This window comes from Megalobrama amblycephala, linkage group LG7, assembly GCF_018812025.1.
Source record: "Megalobrama amblycephala isolate DHTTF-2021 linkage group LG7, ASM1881202v1, whole genome shotgun sequence".
NCBI lineage: Eukaryota > Metazoa > Chordata > Actinopteri > Cypriniformes > Xenocyprididae > Megalobrama > Megalobrama amblycephala.
In genome coordinates, this window is record NC_063050.1 from 29,346,843 (window position 1) to 29,354,378 (window position 7,536).

At 36.5% G+C, this 7,536-nt stretch overlaps 1 long non-coding RNA gene across 1 annotated transcript; it reads left to right on the forward strand.

Annotated features, from left to right (window-relative positions):
* The first annotated feature begins 2,229 nt into the window (after positions 1-2,229).
* LOC125271434 lies at positions 2,230-4,013 on the forward strand. Its single transcript, XR_007185611.1, has 2 exons — positions 2,230-2,826; positions 2,931-4,013. It is a non-coding gene; the product is annotated as an uncharacterized LOC125271434 (long non-coding RNA).
* The last annotated feature ends 3,523 nt before the right edge of the window (positions 4,014-7,536 follow it).

Here is a 7,536-nt window from a genome sequence, read left to right on the forward strand (position 1 = left end):
AAGTTCCTAGTAATCTGCTGTAAAATTTTGGTATTGTTTTCTTGTTTTAGTGTTGTATGGAAATATAATTTTTTTTTTTTTTTTAAATGTTATTAACACTGCAATAAATGTAAATGTTCTGAAAATGTGTCATCTTTTAAAGTAAAATTACATTTTTTATGTTAGTACTACTTTAGGCTTTATTACTTATGCACAAGGATATTTTCACTTTAGAATACTGTTCCAGGTTCTTAGTAATTCCTTGAGAATTATGTGGTAATTATTTATTAATTATCAATGGGTTCCCATTGTTTTCACTTTAGAATACTGTTCCAGGTTCTTAGTAGTTCCTTGAGAATGATGTGGTAATTCTTCATTAATTATCAGTGGGTTTGAAGTAATTCTTTGAGCATGATGTGGTAATGATCATTGCCTTAAATACAGAACTCATTTGGCATCACTTTATAATAGTAATGTGAAATATCTTGAGTAAAAACAGACACAAAATATATATAAGGCCATAAACATACCTGAGGTATTGGCAGGTCACGGATCCATCCTGATTTTCTGGTTGCAGACAACACTTGAATAAAAAAATTAACACTCTCAAGCGCCATCCACGGAAATGGTCGAGCACGAGGAAACACGAAGAAGTCACCATTCGTTTAAAAAACATAAATGAATAAACAACTTTCTTCTAATTCTACAGTTCATTAATGTGGTCTAATCTACAGTGTTTAGTTTAAGTGTCGCCAGCGCATTGTTATAATGCGAGAGCGATGTACCTCTCCGCTGACAGTTGGAATCCCAGTCCTTTTTCTCTTGCAAAACGGGAGATATTACAAAACTCACAGATATATATATATATATATATATATATATATATATATATATATATATATATATATATATATATATATATATATATATATATATCAGTACAGTAGGCATAATTCTAAGTAAATCAACTAACAATAGTAGTAAAGAAGAAAGGGCCATAACCTGATACTGAGTTTCACAGTTCATTAATAGTTACTTAATAGTTATTCCTCCTGAAGCTGAATTAGTAGTTACTTAATCGTAGTTCTTCAGGAGGCGTGACTGAATTGATTAGTTACTGATTAACTAATAGTTACTTAACATAATTAAAAAACGCTATGACATACTGATTAGTTAACACATATTCCTTAGTAGTTAATAGTAGTTACTTGAGTGTTAATGAAGAACTACCGATTAATTCTGCAGTAATTCCTTATTAGTTATGCAGTAAGTACGATACAGTATTCTAAAGTGTTACCCATTTCTCTATATCAGTGGTCGCCAACCCGTCGATCGCGATCTACTTGTCGATCTTTATCATTGTTTCAGTAGCTCGTGAAAATAACAGAAATATGAGTACAAAAATACATTGCATTTTTTTCAGTCTTTGTACTGTATTTTTGCATTTATTTTTCTGTTATTTTCGGGAGCTACTGGGACAGTGATAAAGGTAAATAGCCCACATCATGCCTGAGTCTGTAAAAGGCCGTTAACAAGAGGCCAGAGATGCTGAAGACGGACGCGAAGAGGAGAAAATTCTGTAGCAGGCAGAGCAGCTCACTGTTCACGATGCTCGAAATATAGGAAGAAAATATAGATATTGAATTGGTTTGTGAGGAGTTATGAATTCATCTCTAAAAGGAATTAATGTCTTCAGAGAAATTTCGATGGTAATGGCATTTCATTTTCCTCTTACCTCAGAATAATGTAACATTAGCGCAGTTCAGCTTTGTTTACAGCAGTAACCAAGGAAACGCTGTGTCACTGCTGTTCCATAAGCGCCACCTGCTGTCAGAGAGTGAATTTACGTCTCATTCAGCCTGCTGTTTTTGTTTCATGCTTTTGTGTGTGTGTAGCATATAATTTCACAAAGATAAAGTCAGACCGTCCTGTTTTTGCTTTAAATCTTGAAGTTAAATCTAATTCAAATGAAAAACAACTGCTCATGCAACGTGTAGCATCTTTGTTTGGATTGTGATTAAAAAGCAGTGGTTCCCTATAATTTGAAATGGCTATGTATTTTAGTTTATTATAATAAGCTAATATTAATAATAAATATCTGCAACCAGTATCAGAATCGGGCAATTTGCTTGTAATAAAAACATAAATAAGAATCTAAATTGGCCATGAAAAAAAAAAATACTAAATACAATCTGGGCTGTCTTTTTCTATCAAGTAGATCTTGTCTTTCATAAAAGTCGACGTCAGGGATCTTGGGCTTAAAAAGGTTGGTGACCACTGCTCTAGATTTTGTAACATTCTAAAAACTCTTTATTCCACAGATAGCCTACTACAAGCTAGACAGTGTATTCAGTAGGTTGTTTCAGAGGCAAAAAGTATTGTAAGCATTACATACAACAATGCAACAATAATAAAACAATGCATTGACATAAAAAGGGAAATTTATTTTTGATATTTAAGTACTTTTAAAAGCAAGTACTTCTGTACTTTTACTTATTTAAAGATCTGTCTTTACAACTTTAATTTGTAATGGAGTAATATTTGACCAGTAGTATCTGTACTTTCACTCAAGTAATAGAGCTGTGTACTTTGTCCACTTCTGGTTACCACAGGTTTACAATGGATGGCCATTTGGATAGTGTGTTTAGCACACAGTTGAACCTCTCTACAGCACCATTAGCTGCTGTGAAGTAGACAGAGGAACAATGGTGACGAATGTTCCTTCTTTCCAGAAAAGAGGCGAATACAGCAGACGTAAACTGAACACCGTTATCTGTAACTACTGTATACATGGATTTCCATGGCGGCTGAAGACAGACACAAAACCACAGAATCTGTAGTGACAGTGTGAGTAAAGGAAACCTCAGGCCATTTACTGTAATAATCTGTTAATGTTATAGCAAACCTGCAGTCGGATGCAGCAGTGTCAAATGGCCTGTCTATATCCATAGCCACTTTCTGCCATGGTCCATCTGGCAGCAGCACCGACTGGAGAGGAGCAGTGACTTGACAGTTTTCTCATTGAGCTGACACACGTGGCTGGAACGGACTGCATCATGAACTTGAGTATCCATCTCTGGCCACCAAAAAAGATCACAAAGGCATTGTTTGGCTCTTATGTCCTGATTCTTTTGTCCTGATGTCCTTTGTGTGCTATGGAGACCAGCACAGATCGAAGAGCAGCAAGCGCAATCAGCTGTGAGCATCAGAAGACAAAGTTATCCTTAACAGAAAGTTCCTGACGCAGTTTATAGTGCGGCAACAACTCCAGTCCCGTGGATAAAGGAGGCCAACCACAGGAATTTGTTTGGAATTACTTTAAAATACAAAATAAAACATATTACAACTTCACATACAACAGCATAGCTAAAGTAAAATAATATCAGGATATTGTTATTTGAATCACATGGGTTTAGATTAGTACACAGACTTCCTTTACTGTCTGCAAGTCAGCTAAGACCATGCTGCAATACATTGTAACCATGCAAAACAAAATATCAAAGCAACACCATACTCGTACTGTGGACAACTAAAATGGATAACTAAAGGCCTTTAATACATTTCAACTCAAATTCTAAAAAAAATGCATTCCCTTTATGATGCCACGCGAGTGGAAGCTTCCATTTGAAGATTTGTACTCCTCAAAACTTCACTTTTGCAGAGTGGTCTGGCACCTTACAGTTTATGGTACATCAGAAGAAGCCACAATGGGAATAGCTGGGGCCTCAAGGGACAATGTTTAGTGTTGAGGCTGCTGGCTGAAAGCAGAGCGTGGGTGGAGGGGATGCTGGAACAGCAGCAGTGTCACTGGGCCTCTTACCCTCCCAGAGGCCCTGAGGGTTTGAGCTTATTAGAGAGCCTCCTTCAGACAGTCTGACTGGGAGGGGCAGGCAGAGACACGTGTCCTTGTTTGACCATTAAGCCTGCTGGGCTTCTTAAGAAGTTTATACTCTTTTGAGAGTTTTATACATTTCTCAGTATGGATATTTCTATTGTAACTGCAGATGATTAAAGTACCAATTATATGACTTTAACTGGATAATAATGAAATTCTATTTAGGTTAATGCTTAAAAAGTGCAATTAATGAATGTTTATTTTATAAATGTAAAAGTATGTTATTTTTATTGATATTACACAATTTTTACATCACACATTTACATCACAATTTGTGCTTCATCGTTTTACAGTATGAAAAGTACACAGATTTATTTGCATAATGAAACCCACAGTGTGCTCTTAAAGTTTGCTTTGCTCATTTAAAATTGATTCAAAGGCAAGCAGTTTCCATATTCATGACAGAAATCTCAAGAACATTGAAATTCCATCAATATTTAAGAATGCAAGAACATTTTCAGGTCCTTACCAGTGACGGCAACCATTTGCAACCACAAGCTTAACAGGCGGTCAATCCACCTGTATTGCACTCAGCAAGTCTTTCGTAGCCTTTATGAATTCATCACTCAGACAATAAATCCATGCTTCCCACATATCAAATTACTCTACAGCACTTTTTTTTCTTTTCATCTGCATCAATCATATGGTAAACTGCTTTTAATTTCTGTTACATGCAAATATGTTTTTATTTATCAGGCTAATTTGCATGCCAAATCTGTGATTATACATCATCAGCAGTTATGAAAGGACAATAATTAGCAATGCTAAGAAGTGGGTAATTACCACGGCAGTCACAGGATTGTTCTAAATTAACTCTTGTCTGCAGAGGTTCATATGCTGAATTAAGCATTTTGTAAAATTCTTGTGGGATGACGAAATTGCTTACCTTGACAAATAGATGTTGGGAATTATGCACCATGTTCTCTCTCAGCATGCAATTATGGCAATTTCACAAAAATTATGAAAATACAAAGTGGTAGGAATGTGAATTACCTTTCATTGCTCCTGTTGTAACAAAGGCAAAGTGTGGGAACCTAGATTAAAATATGCTTAAAATATGTTTTATATAAATTTGCCTTTGTATGGTTTTCTGGCTGAAAGCTGGTACAACAATACTGCATTTGTTTCAATAATATATTCCAGTTATTGCCTCATGTTTTGTCTAGAGAGAGAGAGATAGGAAAAGAGAGAGTAGCACAAGTTACTTCTTTATTCAATTAGGCCTTATCATCAAATAGCAGGACCAACAGAAATGGAAACTGAATATGTAAAATTAAAACACTGTGCCCACAAACTCAATGGAAGAGTAATTTAGCACCCTGTGCTACGTGAATGGATCCACATGGTACTTATGCTTGGTCCCCTCAGATAAGTCCTCATTCCAAAAGCTTGTCTCGGTACATTTGAATGGCAAAGACAAATACAAACGTTCAAAAAAAAAAAAAAAAAAAAAAAAAAGAAAAGAAAAAATCTTATAGCCTGTGGGGAAAGCAAATAGGTCATTTTTTGTTTCATTTTCTATCTGGTTATTTATACATGATGCCTGTTGGTTTTCTCAACCATTGGAGTCAAACTATATTTGCAGGAACAACAACTGGGAAATTCTGTTCACTGTCTGCGTTGTGATATGAGGACAGCTGTGATATTTGTAGGACCTTTTAAACACAATGATGCTCCAGTAAGCTTGTGTTCCTTGAAGACACAAAATGTCCTTGAGGACCCCGCAGAACTCGCTTGACAGTCTGTTCTGTTACAACCAAACTCCCGTGTCTTTAACAGAACAACCAGACTATCTGTCTCCTTCCATAGAAAATTTAATAATGATTTCATCCACTTTGTCTCTGTCTTGAGGGACAGGAAATTTAATTCCCGAAAAGCCATTCCAGATTATGAATCCTAAGTCATTACAAGGATCTTCTCCAAATGGCAGTGAATAGTAAAGTGAAGGAAAGCTGTATATAAAATGCTTCAGTAAACCATGATTAACATGAAAGTGACTCCTCACAGGAACAGAGGGGAAACTTGCAGATTCAGTGATATCTTTTCTGTGCCTTTCTAGTATCCAGTTAGGTTAAGTGTAAGTACAATACAGTTGTAAGTACAGTTCTGAGTATAATCTGCTTTCACTGACCCTATTTTGAGGATTACATTTCATTTCCCAGCCCAAGACCATGCTGTTTCTTGTGGAATTTAGCTCTCTGGTTTGTGTGGCAATTTTTCACCCACAAATTAACAATTGATGCTATATTAATGAGACCCAGGCATGGAATGGGGCAGATAATAACATGAATTAAGACATTAAGTAGACTCATTGAAAGAAAGTCTTAAAGATCAAAATCAAATATCATTCCAAAATGTCAGGTGATGTTTATCGCCAGGGAAGAATGATCAAAAAAACACATTACATTAATAATGTATCCTGAACTGACAGAACACAATGCAGGCTGAGTTATTTTCTGTAGTTGGTATTTAATGTCCTGAATAGGCTGCATTTTTGCTTTGTCATGTGGCATTTCACAAATGCTAAATGCAATCTGATTATTTGGATTTCTAATTCACAGAAAGAACTGTACTATTAAAGTAATGACAAATAGAGGTGGTCATTGAGGACTTTTTATTGTACATTTAACTTCACAGACACAAAGGCTTGAGCAACAGCAACCCCTGGAGGCTAACTGCTTGGAAAAGTCTCAAGCTCCCACTTTCAAATTGTCTGTCTCCTTTGTCTTTCTCATTATCCCCCATTCAAACACCAAAAACACAGAACGGAACAGTTGATGTACCGTTAATTATTGCTCTGATGATCTTGTGACAGAATAATGATAACTTCTACATTTAACTCTTAGCTTCAAGACATGAGACAAGCAAAGGCGAGTAAAATGGGACTAAGCTGTGAGATTCTGCACAGAGTTTATCCCATCTCTTGCAAAAGCTTGTACAATAGCTTTCCATTAACTTTTAGAAAAAGTTCCAATACATGTAATTGCTGGTCTCAGATAACACACAGTCCATGCTAGGCTTAATTTGATTGACAAGCCCACGTACAATGCAACAGCATAATTTCTTCACAGTTCTAGTATAATACAGGTGTGAAAGATTCAGATCTAATCAGTCTTTTGTTTTTAAGTGGTGGCTTAGAGTTGATTGCCATCCCCCAGTGGGTCCTTTGCTTGCTGTGGAACACCTGTGAGTCCATGGTTGGTAGTTGTTATTGAAAGTGACTACCCAACACACTGACTTGTCTCTTCCACTCATCCAATATATCCACCGTGTTCATATTTGCGCTGTCCCCTGTGGGGGGAGGGGGAGCTCCTCTGTCCTCTGTCACTCTTGCTTTTCCTCCATGTTTCCCACCATTACATGAGAAGCAATAGTTTCCTGTTACTGTTGCACACACTCTCATACTTGCAGTTTGCAACAAGTTGACAGGGTGCAAGCTCAATGAGATGTGCACTGTGACAAGGGCAACCCAGTTACGTACTAGACTTTCTGTGCAAGTAAACAGATCATCAAAGACACCTCAAACAGCATCTCCATGCAGCATCCGTGGAGAGAAGATGAAAATATTGACTGTCATATAGTAGTTAGCGTAGGCTTAGTCATTTAACTTTTTTCCAGAGTTTCTCACTGACTCAATATTACAGACACAGAGGAGATATCAC